This window comes from Arvicanthis niloticus, chromosome 6, assembly GCF_011762505.2.
Source record: "Arvicanthis niloticus isolate mArvNil1 chromosome 6, mArvNil1.pat.X, whole genome shotgun sequence".
Taxonomy (NCBI): domain Eukaryota; kingdom Metazoa; phylum Chordata; class Mammalia; order Rodentia; family Muridae; genus Arvicanthis; species Arvicanthis niloticus.
In genome coordinates, this window is record NC_047663.1 from 67,405,801 (window position 1) to 67,427,382 (window position 21,582).

The 21,582-nt window shown below is 47.0% G+C and overlaps 1 protein-coding gene across 3 annotated transcripts in view; it reads left to right on the forward strand.

Moving 5' to 3' along the window:
• Nucleotides 1-21,582, forward strand: part of Rad50 (RAD50 double strand break repair protein) — a 196,260-nt gene that overhangs the window by 20,947 nt on the left and 153,731 nt on the right. The window contains exon 3 of one of the 3 annotated variants that reach the window (XM_076936848.1): nt 17,971-18,011. The exons of the other annotated variants lie outside the window; for them this stretch is intronic. The gene's annotated coding sequence lies outside the window, so the exon portion shown is untranslated. The remainder of the gene's footprint in view (nt 1-17,970; nt 18,012-21,582) is intronic. 3 annotated transcript variants of the gene reach the window in all.

The following is a 21,582-nucleotide window of genomic DNA, read 5'->3' on the forward strand; positions in this document are numbered from 1 at the left end:
AGTGCTCAAACATCCAGGAGATCACATCACCACTTAGTTCTCAGTGGACAGAGCTGCACAAGTTGTGAGGCAAATAACCAGGCTTTGCATTCGGGTCAAGAAGACTTTTTTCACCAAATCCCTGTCAGGCAGGTCACTGGGTTGTAAAATTGGAAAGGAGCTATTATCACATCTCAGTAAATGTATATTTGGACTTAAAAAAAACAAGATAATTGTGTATCTACCCCAACCTTCTGGGGACACGGGTACTCTCCACCCTTTCTTCTTACTCAACCCCCAGTTTGTATTCCTCTGTCTCATCCTCAGTCCAAGCCTCTGGTTATCTTTTAAACACACTCGCGCGCATGCATTCACACACTCACTCACACACACACACACACACACACACAGCTCCTTAACAACATTCCAGTATAAGTGATGACAGACACTGATTACTTTAAGTGCAGCTATTATCTATAATCTGTTGACAACCAGAAAATAAACAGAGAAATGGGGGAAAGCGAGCAGACAGACAGACCAGAGGACTCTGTGGCCTCAACTGCTCTAGGCACTGGTAACCTCATCACGTTTCTTTCCTTTGCTTAAACAGCTATGTGTCCCTAGAGGTTCTTTCTCTGTCCTTATCATATGCCCAGTCCTGGGAGCCAGCTGATGGGCTCTTTCACCCCAAACCCTGGCCTCTGCCTTCTGCTCAGGTTTACTCAATAAAGAGCACTAGCAAGAGATCAAAGATTAGGACAAAAGTTTATTCCCCTTGGGGTGGGTGGGATTGTTTGCTGAGTAAAGGTGCTATGCCAGCATATGCGAGGATCTAAGTTCAATTCCCGGGATCCACACAGTAGAAAGAGCACAGACTTTTACAAGTTGTCCTCTGACCTCCACATATATTTTATGGCATACAATCCCTCCAACAACATATGTACATAAGTAAATGTAAATGGGGGGGGGATTTTTGACACAGGGTTTCTCTGTATCCCTGACTGTCCTGGAACTTATTCTATAGACTAGGCTGGCCTTGAACTGAGAAATCTGCTTGCCTGGGATTAAAGGTGTGTGCCACCATGACTCAGTAATAAATGTAATTTTTTTTTTTTTTTAAAGAAAAAGTAGTTTATTCCCCTTGGTCTTCACTCAGTTACTGCATCCTTCTCTGTGGAGCCCATAGCTCTTGGTACCCTTTCAACAGCTCCCTTCCTCTCCCTTCCTTCACACCTTCGTGGAGCCACAGGTCATAACTGCACCCCACAGTTGCTATACCCTAGGGGCGTCACTCTCTAGGGCTGCCATCAGCCCCTCCCACTCCCATGGAAGAGCCCCACTTGAATAAGTTCCCTGTTTCCTACCACCTGACTTTGATGAGAAGAGGACTCTATCGCCCCCATCTGAAGACAGCAAAGCCGAGGCTCAGAAGTTTAACAGCCTGCGTGAGGGAGGGCACACAGCTGGCAGACAGCAGAGCAGGTCTCAGTTCCAACGGTTCCAAAGTGTGTGTGCTTGTCACTAGGTTAGATTACTTCCCACACACTAGAATTCACCTCCCCAGACTCTGTGTATCTGTTTACTCTGGTCTTCCTTGTCTCAACCCACAACCATTTAATATGAGAATTGTAGGTCACTGTTGGAAGAAGTTCTCCTGGTAAATAGTGAGAAGTGACTGGCGGCTGGTTACAGTGTAGAAAGGGCACAAAAGCCTGTGCCGCTCGCCTGGCGTGAACTTGAGGCTTGCTATGCCTCACTCTGTCCTTCGCTCCGAAGGGCTCACCCCTGACATCATAGCCCCGGGGGGGGGGGGGGGGGCTGTAGTAAACTGCTCAGTCAGCCAAGGAGGTAACCTGGGGTTACCTAATTCTGTTCCCCACTTCTCAGCACTGCTCCTACCTTTGATTCTGGCTAACAGACAGAGACATGCACAACACAGTGTTGGCCCTTCAGAGGCTCGCTTTCATGATCTATAGTGACACTGAAACTTCTGACTCAGTTTGCAGGAGGATATTACTTTATATTTTAAGGAACTTTCAAAAACACCTAAAATTTAATTGTACACGCACGCACTTTAGCCCTGGAGACTCCTTGGGTACCAAGTTCCCTAGCACTTTGACAGCACTGGGGATTGGAGACTCTGAGGACGGGCGAGGAAGTTGCTGTTGGGCCCCCTGATCTGCCTAGTAGACATAAAGATCTTTTAAAGTTAAAGTTTTAAAATGTAAATTCTGCTCACAGGCAGCTGTGTCCTATCTTATCCCACCAGCCCTTCTGGAGGATACCACGAAAGGCTGACCCTTGCAAAATCTTTTCACTTTCTCTGGCAGTGGTGGTACCCATCTTTAATCCCAACACTTAGGAGACAAAGGCAGGTGGATTTCTGTGAGATCCAGGACAGCCAGGGCTACACAGAGAAACCCTGTCTCAAGAAACAAAAACAAACAAACAAACAAAAAAAATGTTTCATTTTTAAAGATTTTTAAAATAATTTTAATTGGGGTGTATATAAATGCTATATCTAGGGAGTGGAGATCAGAGGAGAACTTGCAGGAGTCTCTTCTTCCACCATGTACAAGTTAGGTTTCACGAGTGACAGCTGCCTTCTGAGCCATCTCAGGGACACATCCTATTTTTCAAAATGAGGGTGGGACGGCAAGCATTCTGGCAGTCACCACAATGAAAATGAGAGTTTACATTAGATATAGGTGAAGGATGAGCTGGAAGGAGCCTAGAGCCCTGATAATGACCTCGGGCCAGCAATAGCAATTCTGGAATGACATCGTCCAGCCTGTCTTACTCTTGACTTTTATATTAAAGGAGAGTCTCCATCTTGATTAAGCCACTGTTGTTTTCTGCTTTACAGAGCTGAGGCAGATTCTAAACAATCACGTTTCGTTTGCCACATGGAGCACTTTTTTTTCACTCTTGGTCTGCGGATTTTATATATAGGCTAACTCTACTCTCTGTCACTATGGATAATCCTGGTTTTGCTTGGGTTTGTATTTTGTCGGAGTTTCCTTTTAAACTGTTGGTGTTTATTATTCATGTAGACAAAACTTGCAGGGTTTCTTTGTTGTTGTGTGCGTTTTGTTTTGTTTTTCCAGACAAGGTTTCTCTGTGTACCCCTGGCTGTCCTGGAACTCACTTGGCATACCAGGCTGGCTTGGAACTCAGAGGTCTGTCAGCCTCAGCCTCTGCCTCCCAAGTGAGGTGGTGGTTGTTGTTGTTGTTATATTTTGTTTTGCTTTTTGAGCCATGGTTGCCAAGATCTTATACTGTATCTGAGCTAGTCTGGAACTTGTGGCAATTCTCCTGCCTCCTCCCAATAGTTCTGGAATTTGGCATGTACCACCAAGTAGCTCAAAGTTTCCAGACTTTTAGAGTGCACTTTTTGCACTTTTGTTTAAACACTGCCACTTGTATCAGGTGAGTAATCACTATATTCTCCTAGCATCTTAACTGATTCTTTTTTTAAAAAAATTATTTATTTTATGTATATGAGTACACTGTAGTTGTCTTCAGACACACCAGAAGAGGTCATCGGATCCCATTACAGATGCTTGTGAGCCACCATGTGGTTGCCAGGAATTGAACTCAGGGTGTCTGGAAGAGCAGTCAGTGCTCTTACCTGCGGAGCTGTCTCTCCAGCCCCATCTTAACTGATTCTTCTGTTGACATTTAACACAGACAGACATTCAATGCTATTTGTCAGTTTTTAATGTTTTGTTTTTGTTGTTCTCATGTAACCCAGGCTGGCTTCAGGAAGCCCCTGCTTACACACACGCACGCACACACACACTCACCAGTACTCACCTCACCAAACACTGCCTACACACACACACACACACACACACACACACACACACACGCACACACACCAGTAAGTGCTCACCCCAGTGCTGGAATTATAAGAGTGTGTGTCTAGTTCATGCTTTTTTTTTTTTTTTTTTTTTTTTTTTTTTTTTTTTTTTTTTTTTTTTTTTGAGACAGGGTTTTTCTGTGTAGCCCTTGCTATCCTGGAACTTGCTCTTTAACCAGTCTGGCTTCCAACTCAGATATCCACCTGCCTCTGCCTCCTGAGTGCTAACCCAGCTATGCCCAGTTCATTCTTAGCCTGGTGAAGGCTTTGAGTTTCTAACCCCCACTATTCTCCTAAACTCTGACATAGAAGCCAGCATCCTCTTTGTTCACAGAGGCAGCATCCCCCTTGTTCATAACATAAAACATAACATTTCTTGTTCTTCCTACTGGACTTCGCAGTGTCCTCCTCAGAGATACAGAGGACTGCAAACATCCTTGTTTTTATCCTCTTATTCATTTGTGGTAGCGTTTCTGTAAGACAGATTCCTAATACTAAGATTGCAGAGTTAAGGAATAAACGTAGAGTAAATGGTGTGTACTCTGCAGACAGCAGAAGAGACGACGTGGTGGTGGAGGAAAGATGCAACAGGTGGGCTGGAGGGCAGGATGAGAGAATGTCTGGCATGTTCCCGTTTGTGCACGATTGAGATTGCACTGTAAACTCACATATGCAGGTGTGACATCAAAGCAGAGAAGCATCGTAGCTGGGGGGGGGGGTGCAGTGAGAGGGGGAGCACATGGTGGGGGTACCAGCAAAGCAGTGATTTAGAAGTATGGAAGATACTGAGGCAACAAGAGAAGAAGGCAGCACGCGCCTCCTGGGCGCCTCACCCCGTCGCCCCACATTTGGACTATTTCCACAAAACTCACATCTAGTTGTGGCTTTCTTTGTTTTAAATACTCGAGCAGCCGGGCAGTAGTGGCGCACACCTTTAATCCCAGCACTTGGGAGGCAGAGGCAGGCGGATTTCTGAGTTCGAGGCCAGCCTGGTCTACAGAGTGAGTTCCAGGACAGCCAGGACTACACAGAGAAACCCTGTCTCAAAAAACAAACAAACAAACAAAAAAAAAAAAAAAAAAAAAAAACCCCAACAACAATAAAATACTCTGAGTGGCTTCGCACTACCAGCAAGTGCTGAGCTTCCCCCCCCCCAGTCACGTTTCCATTTAATATCATCTTGTATGATGACCGATATGGAATTCACAGGACAACTTTGGTAGTACTGGTTTGCTCAGTCCACCTCTAGGCAGGATCCAAGGATCGAACTCGGGTCATGAGGCATACGCAGTGAGCGTCTTTACCCACTTGAGCCATTTTACTAGCACCCGGTTCTAGACCCTCTGGGAAGCAGACCCCAGGACCAGGAAATGCAGATTTACTGAAGGATAAAAAGGGAGAAATGGACAGGAAAAGTTCGCCTTGTGAGAGTGGTTACTGTCTAGTTCCTGGAAAGAAAGGGAAAGGAAGGAAGATTTCTTAGGAGACACCTCAGACTGATTTTGAAGAATGTCCCAACCAGCCTGGTAAGGACTCAACCCCTGGAGTTATCTCCCTGGGCAGAAATGGACTAGCCTCGAGTGCACGTCTTTGACATGGCTTCCAGGAATCGACCTGACTTGGGGCCAGCTAGAGGATGAGGAAATGGCCGTTATAAATACACGCTGAAAAGCTGGGATCAGGTGGTCCAAGTTCTGGCTGAGAAACCGGTGTCCAAGAAGCTCAGCATGTTTACTGTATACAGATGAACAGAGAGCCAGGGTTATCACATACAGCTGAACAAGGGGGTGGGGCTATTGCCTACAGAGACACAGGGAGGCGGGTTGTTATATACAGCTGATCGAGGACTCAGGTTTGGCTGGTTTCTGTAGTAGTCTCTGGGTAGGCAGTCTTTGGGCTGTAAATGTGTGGGTAGAGATGTTGGGAGGAGAAAGCTATTGTGGACATTTTCTGAACACATCATCAACATCTGCCCTTGGCCCAGAAGGCAGCTTTGGCATCTTTCCGAGCCTCACACTGGGGGAAGGCAGGAAGGTTTTGCCATTGGGTCTGAGGCTAGTGTCCTTGACATGGCCTGCTCACCTCAACAACACAGGACATCACACACTCAGGACTTCATCTGCTTCCCACACCAGGGCCACTGTCAAGGAGCGGCCCTGGAAAGTGGCCTTTGTTGCAGGATATTTGATCACATTGTGAACCCCAAGATTGTATTATTTACTAAAAATACCTGTTGTGGTTTGGCTTAGCCCTTAGCACACACCTTTAATCCCGCTGACTGGAATACACATATACTCTTAGCATACACCTTTAATCCCAAACAATAAAGGTAAGGTTAGTTTGTAGAAGGTAGCAAAAAATGTTTGAAAAATGATATTTAATTAATTTGGCAGGCAAAGTAACGAATCAGAGAAAGATTTGACAGAATAAGATATACCCACCTTGCCGGGCGGTGGTGGCACATACCTTTAATCCCAGCACTTGGGAGGCAGAGGCAGGTTCGAGGCCAGCCTGGTCTACAGAGTGAGTTCCAGGACAGCCAGGGCTACACGGAGAAACCCTGTCTCAAAAAACAAAACAAAACAAAACAAAACAAAAAAAAAGATATACCCACCTCTCACATGAAAAGAAAAGAAAGGGAAGCTACTTAAGGAGCAGGGCAGAGAAAGAGAAAAAAGAGGAAGAGGCAGTTTTACCCAGGACAGTTATAGAGAAACAGGTTGCAGAGAGAGAAAACAAGCTAGACACAGGTGAATTCAGACAAGCCATATTAGAACTTATTGGCAAACTTAATATGAGGCCTAGCAGAGCAATTCAATGAGAAACTGAGAGAAGCCAGATTGAATCAGGCAGCTCGTAGAGGACTTTGAGCCAGAACAGCTGAGTTGACCAGCCAACCAGATCTCAGAACTAGAAAGGGTGAGTTTATTTAGCAGTAAGAAGGCTGAACACATTCTAGGCCTAGATTAGATTGCATGGAGGTTAGAAACTTTCAGGACTAGGTCTTGGTTAGCAGACAGAGGCAGCAAACCCTGGAGACAACAATTACGTCAGGAGAATAAAAAATACTTTTATAGGCCTTGACTTGAGAACTGCCTGCACCCTGAAGCTGCAGGTATCACAACCACCATAATCAAAGCTTGACTTTATTATCTCCCTTTCTGTTCTCCAAGACCCTGTGCACTGGCGTCACTAGCCTGACCACATGGCAATAGCCACACCAATCTTCTGTCTACCTAAAGCCTAGCCTTTGCTTACTCAGTCCTCTCTGCCTCTGATGCTCCTTCCAACAGAAACCTTTATGTTTTCAGCATCTGGCTTAATTGCAATTTCCTGATGCCATTCTGCAAAATTTGTCCCTTCCTATTCCTGTGGTGCTATTTTTAGGTCAGTAGTCTCCAGGCTGGAGTGTCTTAGCCACTGTTTGTTTGAGACATGGTCTTGTTGTGTAGTCCAGACCTGCCTAAAACTTACAATCCTCCTGCCTCAGCTTATTCAGTATGAAGATTACAAATGCATGCCATTACATTGCTCTGGTCAAACAAATGGATGCTTTCAGGAGTCTTTTTAGCTGTCTCTGTATATCAATGAGCGTCTGTGGTGTGTGCACACTAGGACACTCGAGCATACACATTTGCAGAGGCCAGAAGAGGTTATTGGATCCCTAGAACTGGAGTTGCAGGTGGTTGTGAGGCACCTGGTATGGGTGCTGGGAACTAAACTCAGATCCTCTTCAAGTGTAGTGAGTGCTTATAACCTCCGAGTCATCTCTCCAGCACCTATTCTTCCCTTTTTCCCAGATGTGAGGGCTGCCCCCCCCCCCCACATACCTTCTTTCTCTAGTAGGGTGTTCATCGAAGGTGGAAGTCAGGAGGCTCTGTTTGTCTTAGATGTTGGCACTGCCTTGACTGTTGTTAGTAATTCTTTTCTTTCTTTCTTTTTTTTTTTTAAAGATGTTACTTATTTGTATTTTATATGGAGGAATGCTTTTTGAACATATAATATGTAGTGCATGGTGTGCATGCAGTGCCTTTAGAAGCCAGAAGAGGGCGCTAGGTCTCCTCTGACTGGAGTTAGGGACAGTTATGCGCCTCCCTGCCAGGTGCCAGGAACGGAACCTGAGTTCTCTGCAAAAGCGGCCAGTCTTCTTGGAGGCTTCATAGCATGAAGAAGTCCATCTCTAGAGCTCCAGAATATTCTCTAGGGCCACACTCAAGGTGTCATCAAATGTTATCATTCCTCTGTACTAGAAAGATCAGTGAGCCAGACCACTGTGTTAGTATAGAGAGCCATAGCCTCTCTAATACAGAGAAGGCTTATTCCCTGGGTTTTAATCCCAGTGCTGAGTCAAAGAGACGCCAAAGAAGGTTCAAGAAAGAAACCCAGACCTCACATTTGCTCTAAGGTTGTCCCCAGAAACTTTGCCTTCCCCAGATAACTGGAAACAGGGACTTTATGGATTCTGAGGCCACAATCCAGAGTTAACCCTCAGAGTCAGACCATGTGTGCTGAATGGATAGGTTATAACAGACCCACACACTTAGAAGCCAGCACCAGTAAGAGCAGACTCCTGCTGTGCTGCTAAAAGGACCCCTCAACATTGTTATTAAGTTATTCTAAAGATCAAGACCTGAGTTGTGGGCAGATTGTCCAGGAACCCAGAGCCTGCTGTGTATGAAGCAAAGCACCAGACACCAGGAAAAACAAATTAGAGCAAAATACGCGGCTCCATTATGCAAGGCACAGGCATAACTACTTTTTTTAGTCCTGGGTACAGTCGTGAACCGAGAATGCTGTCTGTAGAGATTTCTCAAGGATCATGTAAACAGTTGGGATGGTTATATCTTTTTAAACAACGGTTTCTGAAAACATGGGGTGAAAAACGAAATCTCAGTTATTCATCCTGAGAGCCTGGGAGTCCAGAAGCCTGAAGCCCCACAGCTTCACTTCCATGGACCTAGGACTGGGAGCAGGGCTCTGGCTTCTGGAGGTGCTGGGGGAGGTATGTGTATTCCCAGCCTTCCATCCCTTTAGGCATCTGTGTCTTTCCATGGGGGAGAGCAGGGACCCAGGATGTAGCCAAAGGTCTCCTGGGGACTTCTGACCTTCTGGGGAGGGATCCTTCATTCCAGGCTCATTCTTCTCATTTGACAGTCTGACATGAAGGAAACATGCAGGGCTGCCGGCCCTGAGTCATGGCAAGAGCCTTCTCTTATCTCTGGAGTCTTAGAAGGCACAGGCTTTCCCCAACCAATGGAGCTTAGACTCTTCAAAGCAATGTTCTTGTCTCTAGACACTTCCCTGGTTACCATCTCTAGCCTGGCTCCATGTTCTTAGATATGAGTAAGTGTTTAACGTCCTCCCTCTCTGCTCAGGTGTGTATTGTGCTCTCTCTCTCTCTCTCTCTCTCTCTCTCTCTCTCTCTCTCTCTCTTGCTCTGTGTGTGTGTGTGTGTCTGCCTGTGTGTATGTTATGTTAGGGGTTCATCTGTGTGAGGTGTTATATGTCTGTGTAACATGATGTTACATGACGTTCCAGCATCAGGAGATAGACAAGGAAAGCTACAACTTCAAGGCCAGCCTGGGCTACATGGTGAGGTCTAGGCCATCCTTACCTGCCTAATGAGATGATGTTTAAACATACTAACAGAGTTAGGAAAATAGTTCAGTCCGCAAAGCACTTGCTTACTGCACAAACGTGAGACCTTAGCTTGATCCTCAGAACTCACAGAAAAGCCAGGTTTGATGGCACATGCCTGTAATCCTAGCTCTGTGGGAGCAGGGAAAGGTAGAACCCTAGACTCACTAAATCACTTGGAAAGCTCCAGATGACTGAAGAGACCCTGTGTCACAAAATAAGGTTGGTGTCACCTGAGAAATGACATCTGAAGTTGACCCCTGGCCTCCTCGAGCACCTGCCTGCACATGGTGTATAGAGACAAACAAGCACACATACAAAACACACAAGTAAAAAATAATAAAAAATTATAAGTGTAAGGAGGGCTTGGTCCAGTAGTTCTTAGCCTGTTTGAGATCTCGTTCCCTTTCTAGGATGTCATGGAACAGGTAGACCCTCTCTCTGGAAGAATTCACAGGTGGCCAGAACTGTGTGCGGTTTGCAGCTTTCAAGGACCATTGCCCCAGGCTGGGTTTCTGAGCTCTTAGCTGAGGGAGAGGAAGTGGGAGAAGGTGATGGCAAGGCCAGGACACACACACACACACACACACACACACACACAGAGAGAGAGAGAGAGAGAGAGAGAGAGAGAGAGAGAGAGAGAGAGAGAGAGAGAGAGAGAGAGTCATGAATGGTGGTCTTACCTAAGAATGGGTCACCAGTGAGTGTTGCTAGTCCTAGGCAGAGTCAGGTCTCAAACTCAAACAGCTAACTGAGGCGCCTGTTTAACAGATCAAACAGACTCTGGCTCCAGGCCCCCTCAGGCCCTACTCACCTGCCTGTTACAGAATCATCCAGGTTGGCATATCCCACTCCGTACCCTCAAACTCTCCAGCCCCTGGACTTCTCCTCCCTTCCCTAAGCTTCTCTGATTCCTTTATCACCTCAGTCATTTTGGCTACTCAGTCTCTTGGTCCTCTTAGTTCCTGTGCACTCTCTTGACCTCCTGCCCACACTCAGACTCCCCTGTTTCATTACCCAGTTCATTCTGCTGGCCATGTTCAGTCTGGACCCTTCCAGATGCCTCTGGTCGTTCTCTCCTTCACTTTCTACAGTAAGCCTTCTCTTCCACCATGATTTTTTTTTTCAGTCAGCAACTGTGCTAGGCCACAGCTGCGGTGCATGGCCATGTGTTGGGACTTGTGCACTGTAACTCTATATGTCTAGCATAAAGCTGGAGTTGAAGGAAACAGGGCCTGGAGTCGTTTTCCTGGAGGAGGCGAGTGGCGCTTGTGTCTAATCTCAGCCAGTTGACAGGGGCTCCTTGTGGGCTCACAGCCAACGAGGTAAGGAGGGGCTTGGTCACTCCAGACCACAAGTAAATGAAATGAATACATGATTGCTCCAAGGTATAGTTGAGATTTTTGTTAAATACAGGAGGGACAATCCAGCCAGAGGTACATGGAAGAGTCTAGAGCAAGAACAGAAAGTAGAACCTTGGACATGGCCAGTAGACTGAACTGAGCCACAAGGGATGGAAGGGGGAGGGGACAAGAGAAGAGAGAGGAGGTGGGGAGGGGCAGGCCAAGTGCTGAGAGCAAATGGCAAGGTGTTATAGGAATCAGAAACCAGGGGGAAAGCAAAGCCCATGAGCTGGAGGTTTAGGATAGAGGAGCTGAGAGGAGTCACAGGAACTGAGCGAGGGAGGCCGGTGTGCTAACAGGCATTTGTCCTGGGTTTCTTTGGACCTGACAGTAAGTTCTTGAGTTTAGGATCTTGTCTTTTCTGTAGGGAAGTCGATCTCATGAAGTAGCATGTGATTGCTAAGGACATCACTCTGTGCAAACTGGGGGGTGGGGTGGGGTGGGGGAGAATGGGGAAGTTTTTGGATCCAGATTCCATCCCAACACATCACAGGGGATTTTGGAAGCAAGCACAGTGATTGTTTGTAGTCCAGAGCTTGTGCAAAGCTCCTGCTGGGTGGTGACTCAGGGAGGGTAGAATTTCCCTTGGGCCAGCCAGCTGGACAAGTCTGCACTGTTCTCTGTGCAGGCCCCAGCACAGAAGAGCAGGGTCTGACCAAGGGGGTGGTGCAAGGTGAGGTGGGAGGGGAGGGAACCTGATTTAACTCACACTCATGAAAATGGCTGCTTCTCAGGGTTCCCCCACATCCAGCCTACCCTAACCCCAGCCCTAGCCCCGGCCTCATAGCATTCCCAGCACTGGCTCCACAGCTGATCCAAAACAGACATCTGCACATGCCTGCTGAGCTGAGTGAGGCTCCCCTCCTGTCGATGCCACATGGCAGAGCTTGGGCTTCACACTCAAGTGGATCCACCCTTGGGTTAGATGTTGTTCTTACTGATGTGCCCTCTGGACTCTGTTCATTCGTTCGTGTGTGTGTGTGTGTGTGTGTGTGTGTGTGTGTGTAGCTGCATGTAAGTGTGTGTTACTTCCAGGCAGCTTATGCCCAGGCTGGCTTAATACTAACTCAGTCTGTAGCCTAGACAGGCCTTGACTTTGTCACTCCAAAAAGCTGAGATGACAGGCATATGCACTGTGGGGTGAGGTGTGAGGCATCCAGGTTATTGGCAGTCATACAGTCTGTTGGCACAGTAAGGCTGACAAGTTGAAAAGTATCAGCTAGTCTGACCACAGTTTTAGTCTGTGCAAAGAGATAATGAATCTGTGTTTTCCTTTCTTGTGACCTAGGGAGCTCCCCGATGCCATCGAGCAGACAGTCTACCATATGGCCAGCCCATTGCCATCACCAGGGAAGCACCTAACACCACATAGTTTCCTCCAAATGCTCTCCCTTTGACTAAGGAAAGGCATGTTGCCCATGTGTTCCAGACTTGGGGAGGGAGGAGACACACTCTGCAGATACTAGAAAGGAAGGCTTGCTGTCCTGTCCAGAGCCATCTTGGCCAGGACACATTGAGTCAAGAGGACAGACCCATTGCCCCGATGGCTCAGGCACGCAAAGCAGATGCCAACTGTCATACTGTATACTGACAATGCCAATCAATTACGATTACTGGGTTTCAGTTCTCTGAGAAGTAACCTTTTGGGTGTGGTGGGGCCATGCAGATGAATCAGCTAGGCCTGCTTCTCCACAGGTATTCCACTTAGAAAGGAAAGGGAGGCTATTCTTGGTCATCTGAACCCTGAATCCTCTGTTCCTTCCTTCCTGTCCCTGGCTTACGTCTAGCTGCACCTGTGGTCCTGGTCTTAGGCTTACAGAAATTAGTAAATCCAGATGCTTATGGTCTGGTGGGAGGGAGTCCTTTATGGCTCACAGTAAGGTCAGCTAGCTCCAAGGCAGGTGCCTAACAGTCCCTATGTTCATCCTGGGCTGTGAATCCTCAAGTCCCTTGCTGGCAGGACACCTAACCTGTTTTCATTGGCCCTGGGCATCTGCAGGAAGATGGGGTGGGGACTCAGGTGAATGTGGCAGGGGCAGGGCAGTGGTGAGGTGCTGCCCCTCCCAAGGACATACCTTCTCTCTCTTAAGGACTTGTGAATCGGCTACTTTATCCCCACCCCCACCCCCCCAAGCGCACTGCTCCCAACAAAATGAGTCCCCAAGGATTAGAACCCAGCTCCGACCTTCTCCACCCTCTTCCTGCTGTGACCTGGGCGAGGTACCTAACTTTCTAAGCCAGTTTCCTTATGAGTAGAGAGGAGATAATGACTGCTCCTACTCTCTTCAAGTTGGCACTTCTCATCCTTAAAGGGTCCTGGAGCTAGGAATGGGGCTGTAAACTTGGGACCAGTCCATGAACGTGGATGCATTTTCTGTTGGGAGTGTCTGTGTGACATAGTGAATGGGTAGAAGATGATTAACTCTACTAAACTGTAGAACTTCCTGTCTGCGTCATGGGGCATGGTGGGGGCAACCCTCCAGGCCTTTGGGTTTGTTGGACACCGGATACCTGTGTATTTTTTAGTCCTCACGACAAGTCAGTGAGGTTGATATCATACCCATCCTGTGGATGAGCCGGCTAAGGCCTCTGGAGTAGCATGTGTGGGTGCCATTGCAGTGAGTTCAGTGTTACTAACTGCAGACGCACAGTCAGCAGAGTCCCACCCTGCAGCACATGCCTTCCCCAGGTGTGATCTTCTGGGATGACCTGGAATATGTGAGCGTCTGGATGCACTCCCCAGTGTGGTGGCCTTCTAGTTTGGGACTCTCTTGCTCTCTAGGCACTGCCTCTAAGGGCACAGACTATCCCTGAAAGTCTCATGAGAGGTGGACAGCAAACCTGGGAGTGTCCCTGCATCTCTGACCCCAAGCCAGGATTTTTCCCCACCCTGGGGGGAGGAGAGAGGAGCTTACCCACAGGGATTTCCCCAAGGGGCTGGAGTGGGCTTTTTCCTGGGGTCAGAGAAGGACTTTGAGGTGGGGAAATCCCCTATGGATTTCATGGTGCCAATGGGAGGAGCCTATTGTTTTCCTGAAACACAGGTCCTTAAGGGAGAAGAGAGACTAGGGCCTGTCCAAATTAGCCTCTTAGCCAAGCATCTTGGTGTCTGAAGCTCCATCTTTCCCCCTCCATCCCCCAATTCCTCACTTGCTGCCATGAGACCATAACACCAGGCAATGACACTTGTATTTAATAACAGAAGGAAACACTCTAAGATTTGGAGCCTCCACCCACTTCTGAGGAAAAATAAAAGACACCAGATTGTTCATTACAACACTGACTTTTGATGGCATTCACTAGAAACAAAGCCAGTGTTTAAGGATTAGATAATATATTGTGGGAAGACACATGTAACATACTAAGAAACAAAAATTATCCCAAAGAGGAAACTTAGGACAGGAGGATTTCATAACAGATTTAGTAAAAATTCAAGTCACAAAAGTGTTCATGATTTCTCTTTTTGTTTTTGTAACTAATTTTTTTTTATTTTATGTGTATGGATGTTTTGCCTACCTGCATGTGTGTGTGTATGTATGTATGTATATATGTATGTGATCCATATGTATGCCTGGTGTCCATGGAAGCCAGAAGAGTGCATCATATCCCCTGGAACTAGAATTAGGGTCAGTCATAAACTACCACATGTGTACTGGGAATCAAACCTTGGTTCTCTGAAAGAGCAGCCAGTGCTCTGACCAATGAGACATCCAGCCCATTATTGAGACAAGACCTCGCTGTACATTCCAGACTGACTTCAAACTCCCTGTAATCCTCTTGCCTCCGCCTCTGAGTGTTGGTTGAGATTAAGGCACATGCCACCGCATACAGTTTGCTTTCGTTTCCCTCCTCCCAGTTTTATGCTGCAAGCCAGACACAGTGATATATACCTATAATCCCAGAATTTGAGAAACGGAGTCAAGAGGGTCAAGAGTTCAAGGCCAACCTGAGCAGCACAAGACCCTGTCTAAAAATATATAAGAAAAAAAATGTCTGGAAGGATGCCTATGAAATGCTTTTGTTGTTTGTTTTGTACTATTTTTGTGTTATGAGACTAAGTCTCATTTTGTTGGACTGGAGCTTTCTGTGTAGACCAGGCTGGGTTTAAACTTGTAGTGATCCTCTGGCCTCTGCCTCCCCAGGGCTGGGACTACAGGCATGTGACACCACCCGTTAATACCAAATATTAGCTGTAGTTACTGCTTAGAAGTAGGATCACAAATGTCTTCTGAGAGGGGTTTTCTGTCTTCAGTATTTCCCAAAGTTCCACCTGGGGAAAGGCACTGTCCTTTGTGTCTTTGTAGTTGTGAAGGAGAAAGTCCACAATATGAGGAGTGGCTCTGTAACTAGTCAGACCAGCCAAGGTGCAAGAGTGCAGACAGAAGATGCTAGGAAGAAAGCATCAGAAGGAAATTAGCCCAGTATGGCTGTGCAGGCATCACCAGAGAGCCCAGTGGACAATACAGGCTGCAGCAGGAGGCTCTCTGTGTTACCGTGTTCCTAGGCTCACTGGCACCTGAAGTCACCTCTCTGCTAGCTGCATGTCTGATGAGTTTTACCCCTGTGGGAGAGAACAGGAGCCCTTGAGTCTCCCATCACGGAAGATCAGATGAGGCCATGGTTTATAAAAACACGGGGACTTTCTCAGCAACCCTAGACTATGGACATTTATCCTGAGGCTACACGTGGCAATGTGCGATGGAACTGACTTCGTAGGAATGGAGAAGCAGAGCAATAGCAGGATCTTGAGCCCTGAAGTAGATGGAACTTGACAACTCGGGGAACCTAGCCCTATCCATGGTTCCAGTTACAGGTGTTATGGGTGGAGCAGCTTTGCAGTCTGCATCTGAGGAAAGCAAAGAGCCAATTTCTCTTCCATTCTGCAGTCCCTCCTGCCATGGCAGCCACCTCCATTCGTCAGCCCATTTTCATGTTCATCCCATTCGTTATGCCGGTCCTGTCGTGACCAGGTAGCTACAAGATGCTACACCCAGTCTTTAGTTCACGTTACGTGGCCTATCTCTGTGTGCTGCTCACCCTCCCTGGCACCTGTCCTGTTGGCCCTCGTATATAAAATCCTCAGGCACCTTTGCTAAGCTTCTGTTGTCAACAGCTTCTCCCTGACATCCAACCTCTTGGTAATCTTATCCTACACAGTGACACTAAAGAGCTACATGCTAAGAACTCCCAGCCTTCATTCCCAGCCTCTCCAGATTCACATTCTAGCTGCATGCCTAAAAGACACCAGTGTTTAACATCTCCCAACAATTGTCTTGCCCCATTACCAAGCCTGCGCTGTTGCAGGCATCTGTACCTCACACGTTCAGACCCTGCTCTGACTAGTTTCACTTGTCAACTTGACACAACCTAGAGTCGCCTAGAAAGAAGGAATCCTAGAAATCATTTTGTCCTGTGGCCATGTCTGTAAGGAACTGTAGTGATTAATGTAGGAGGGACCAGCCCACTGTGGGTGACACCATCCCCTAAGCAAAAGAACCTGGACTGTCTAAGAGACTTGGCAGAACATGAGCCAGAAAAGCCAGCAAGCAGCATTCCTCTGTGGTTTCTGCTCCAGGTTCCTGCTATGATTTCTCTTAATGATGGATTATGACTTGGAGGTGTAAGATGAAACAAACCCTTTCCCCCTCAGGGAGCTTTCGATCAGTGTTTAATCACAGCATGAGAAATCAAACTAGAATAACCGCCAATCCTGAGTCCTTCTCCATCTTTAAAAAAAAGAATCTCAATTGTAATCTATCAGCAAAGTCTGTTAGTGCCACGTTCTAGAATTTGATCACACCCCAACACCTCTGTGCTAACTCCTCTGTCCAAGCCACCATTGTCCCTGGGGTTTCTGCCGTGGCTGGCTCGCTGGCTGAATGGTTTTACCTTTGCTAAACTTACTCTCAACAGTGCTTCTAGGATGATGTCGTTTCTCCCTATAAACACCTTTAGTCGCCCCACTCTTGTTGGGGCAAAGCCCAAATTTGCATACTGGCTTTCCTCTAATGCCCTACAATTGCAGGACCTTCTCTCTACTTCTTCACCCTCTCTTTCCTCCTCCTCCTCATTACTCTGGTCACACAGTTGTCCTTTCTGGTCATACAGGCAAGCTGTCACCTCCAGACTTATAACTTTATTGTTCCTGACCCTGGGAGCCACTCTCCTATAACCCACTGGGTTCAGATCCTCAATTCTTGGGTTATTTTTTCACTCTTGGATATCCAATTATTCCATACTTGTGCATGCGTGTGTGTGTGTGTGTGTGTGTGTGTGTGTGTGTAGACTTTTCTTTCTCTTTCTTTCGTTTTTTCCCCTTCTGGATCTCTTGTATCCTACCCTGCCCTTGAATTTACTGTATGTATATCCGAGTATGGCTTTGAATTTCCAGTTCTCCTGCCTCAGCCTCCCACGAATAACGATCACAGGCGCTTGCTACCACACCTAGTTTTATGTAGTGCTGGAGATCAAACCTAGAACTTCATACATTCTAGGCAAATGTTCTGCCAACTGAACTACATCCCAGCCCCACTATTCAGACTTTTAAAACTTCTTCTCAACATTCTCTACTCTTTTCTTGATTTTTCTTTTTCTTCATAGCACTTTATTTCCTGTGACTACTATATTTTTATTTATTTATTCAGCTTTTAGTATTTCCAAGAACACCGCAAACTCCCTGAGAGCAAATACTTCTGTCCACTGCTGTGTTCTTAGTCCTAGGACAGTGCCAGGCATGTACAGTAGTGTTCGGTAACCGGGGAGATCAACACATTCAGGGTGAGCTGGTCATAGGGTGTTCAATAAATAGCTGATGAGTGGCTCCCTTGATAAAGATAAAGAGGTTGCTTCTATTCACTGAGCCTTGCAATGGAAGAGTGCTGGGGTTTCTCCCAGTTTACAAGAATTCAAGGCTGGGTTAGAAGCCAGTCTCAGTAGGAAGGGTCTTAGATGGGAGCCATGCCACGTGCCTGTCTCAGCTTGTGTGCAGCTAGCCCCCATCTCAGTGGCTCTGGGAGAACTTGTTACAGATGAGCCTGCATCACTCACCGTCCGTCCCCAATCTGCTATTCAATTCCTTTCTTCTTCCAGATGCCGAAGTGTACAGTGCCTCAGACGAGAACAGCTAGGCGGTAAGAGAGCAGCGAACTGTGTGTGGCTGCTTTGGCATTTCCCATCTTAAAGGTTATGGAAAGTAGCCCAGGAAACCCCAGGGGACTGGTGCTGATTTCACGGACAGAGAGTGAACCCTGGAAGTAGGGGACAGTTCAGTAATGTCAGGGGTGACATGAGGTCTTTAGAGCCAGATTAGTCTCTTTTCTGTCGGTACAATGGAACATCTGCAATTGGATAATTTATAAAGAAAAACATTTCATTTAGACTCATTTTTCCCAGAGGCAGGAAGCCCAAGATCAGATAGCCCTATCTCACATGGGTCTCATGCAGTAACATGAACGAGACAGCAGTCAGCAGGACAGGGCTCGCTGAGGCTTCCACAGAGCCAGGGATCTCAGAGTGACAGACCTTGTTCAAGACACAGCAGCGCTTCCATGGGAAAAATGCCTGGCTGTGGGCCCACAGGATGGCCTTCCTGTTCCACCACTCACAGGCCTTGCCTTTCTAGCTCTACCCAGAGCTCCTTCATGGTGCTCAGAAGTCAAGGAAGGCCTTGATCAGTTTAGTTTTAGACCAAGAATTTACTAAAATGCCTCTCCACCCCCGCATATGGTTCCTCTGGTTTCCAGCTGACTCTCAGACTAAATGGGGGAAAAAAAAAATTCAGTGGCTACTTGATGTAAGGCAGCATGTCTATACTAAAATGTACTGCTGGTGTCGGGGGCTGCTGGGGGAGCTGCTGCTGCTGCTGATATGGGGGGCTGCTATAGTGTGTGTATGGGAGTGATGATGTAGACTAATGTTGCTGTGGGGTACTCCTGATGTAAGATAATGGTGACATGGGGTGGGGTGGGGTAGGGGCTACTGCTGTGATTGGAAAGAGGCAGCTTTAAAACTGTGTCCAGCCTTGGACCAAGCAATTTGCTTTTCAGAGCTAAGAATCTAGTAATCACATCTAGGCAAAGGTGACTGTGCAAAGGTGTCTGTAACTGCAGCATTTGTAAAGGAAACATCAAGAAGAAACTGCAGGAGCCAGTTAGTTTGCTTAGTAATAGCACTTGCCACCAGGCCACCAGGCCTGAGTTTGATCCCCACTCCCACAGGTTGCTTTCTGACTTCCACAAACTCAGTTGGCATATGTGTGTCTCCTTCTACTCAAGTACACACTAAATAAGTAAATGTAACTTTAAAAGAAAAAAGAAATTATTCACAGTTTGCGTATCTATCCAAGGGTATGTCAAGCACCAGAGTGACATACACACATATTTATTAAGAAAGACATATCTCTCTTATTTTGTTGCTTGTGGGTTCTTTCTTCTTCTTTCTTCTTTCTTCTTTCTTTCTTTCTTTCTTTCTTTCTTTCTTCTTCTTCTTCCTCTTCCTCTTCCTCTTCCTCTTCTTCCTCCTCTTCTTCCTCCTCCTCCTCCTCCTCTGAAACAGGGTTTCTCTGTATAGCCCTGGCCATTCTGGAACTCTCTCTGTAGACCAGGCTAGCCTCTAACTCAAAGATCCACCTGCCTCTGCCTCCACCACTCACTTTGTTGTTTGTATTTTGAGACAAGAGTCTCACTGTGTTGCCATGGATGGCCTGGAACTTACTGTGTAGACCAACCTAGCTTAGAACTCACAGAGATCTACCTGTCTCTGTCTCCTGGTGCCATGATTTCCAACTGTTTGCCTGCTTTTGAGAGAGGATGTCATGTAACCCAGACCGGCTTTGGGCTCATTGTACAGCCAAGTCTGACCTGGAAGTCTTGACCTTCCTGCCTCCGTCCCTCAAGTGCTGGGATTACAGGTGTGCACCACTACCCCAGGCAATATATTTGGATATATTGGTTTTGAAAACAGGAAAATAGAAGAACTTGGATCACATAGACAGTAGCTTTGCATCCTGGGACGTTGAACATGACCATCTCTTAGCCAGCCTGGGAACCAGGACGATGTGATCTGTCGTAGCCTTTCTCCCACACTTGATGGAAATGACACCTCCAAGTCTCGTGCACTGAGCACCGCACCAGTGTGTGTCCAGAACACGTGGACTTGGAGGACTCTGCAGAAGCCTTGCTCTTCTGTTCTGTTTTGGAGAGAAGCAGAGTCATGAGTTGTTTCACTATTTCCTTGTTTATTCTACAAGGCAGGTTTCTACAATGATGATGGTATACTTTTTTTTTTTTTTTAATGTATGTGGGTTTTTGTTGTGGTGGTGGTGGTGGTTTTGTTTTGTTTCATTTTAGTGCAGTCATTGAAGAGTTAAGAGCGGGCAGAGGTGGTGAGATGGCTCAGTGGGTAAATGTGCTTAGTCCCTGTTAATACAAGCCTACAAATCTGAGTTCAGTGCCCTGAACCTTCATAAAGGTGGAAGGAGAGAGCCAACGCTACAAAATTGTTGTTCTCTGACCTCCACATGTGACACCCCCACCCCCTTCAAACACACATTAAATAAGTTTTAAAACTTTTTAAAAACTGTAGTGCATTGACATACAAGCCAGCTGACTAGCCCCTAGACTCTGAGCCCCAGGCTGGGAGGAGAGGTGCTCAAAGGCCAGCAATGAAGGGGAAGACACAGCCCTCAGAACCTGCTCCAGCCTTAGTCTGTTCTTCTCCATGCCCACCATCAGCTCCTGGTAGAAGAGCTGTTGACCTAAGGCCAGTCTGTCCCGGCTTCAGGTGATAAGTGTGTGCCTTCTGCAACAGCCGAGACAGCCGGGCTCTGGTCTAGCCGAGAGAAGCTACGTGGCTCCAGGGCCTGGCTCCTGCCCATCTTTAGCACCATTGTGTCCACATCCAGAGCAGGAAAAACAGGAGTCCTAAGGAATCACAAGAAGTCATTCTGGATATCTGTTGCTCCATGAGCCTTTTGTTGATAATTGAGTGACTTTCAGGAACATGCATGTTCACCTTTTAATCACTAAGCTAAGTAGAGATAGCCGTCTCTCCATGATATGAACCCCGTCCCTGTGCTAGAATCCTTTTTCATATTATTGCATGTGAGTACATGCTATATGTATGTATATGTGGGTACCCACGCCATTAACCATTAACACATGCATAAAAGTCAGTGGAAAACTGTGGGGTCGGTCTTCTCCTTCCATGTCTATGTGAGTCCCAGGGATGGAACTCAGGTTCTCCAGTCTTGGGTAACAAATGCTTTACCCAGCGAACTGGACTGCTGCTGTACTTGACTGCTGACACCTTTACTGTGGCTTCCTGTCCTTGTGGTCATGGTCCTGTGGTTCTACATACTGAGGATGCTGAAGGGAAGAGCAGAGCAGAAAGCGCAGCTCATAGCTTCCATTATTAAGATGACTACGATGAGTGCCAATGCTGGCTGTCTTTGGTTGCTACCCCACCACCCGGCTTCTACTGCCCGAGATTCAGCCATGGTGAAACTGGCAGCTCTCCTCTGTGTCTTCTTCATCTTTCCAGTTGTGTTTGCCAATCAGAGACCCCAGCTGGGGATGGAGAGGGGTGGAGTCACCCTGGGTGCTTTCCCCCCCCAACTCCCTCCCTTGCTAGCTCAGCAGTGCCAGCTTGCTCCAGCAGCACTCTCCTGCAGCTCTTAGGTTCCAGGGGAATGCAGGGTCCCTC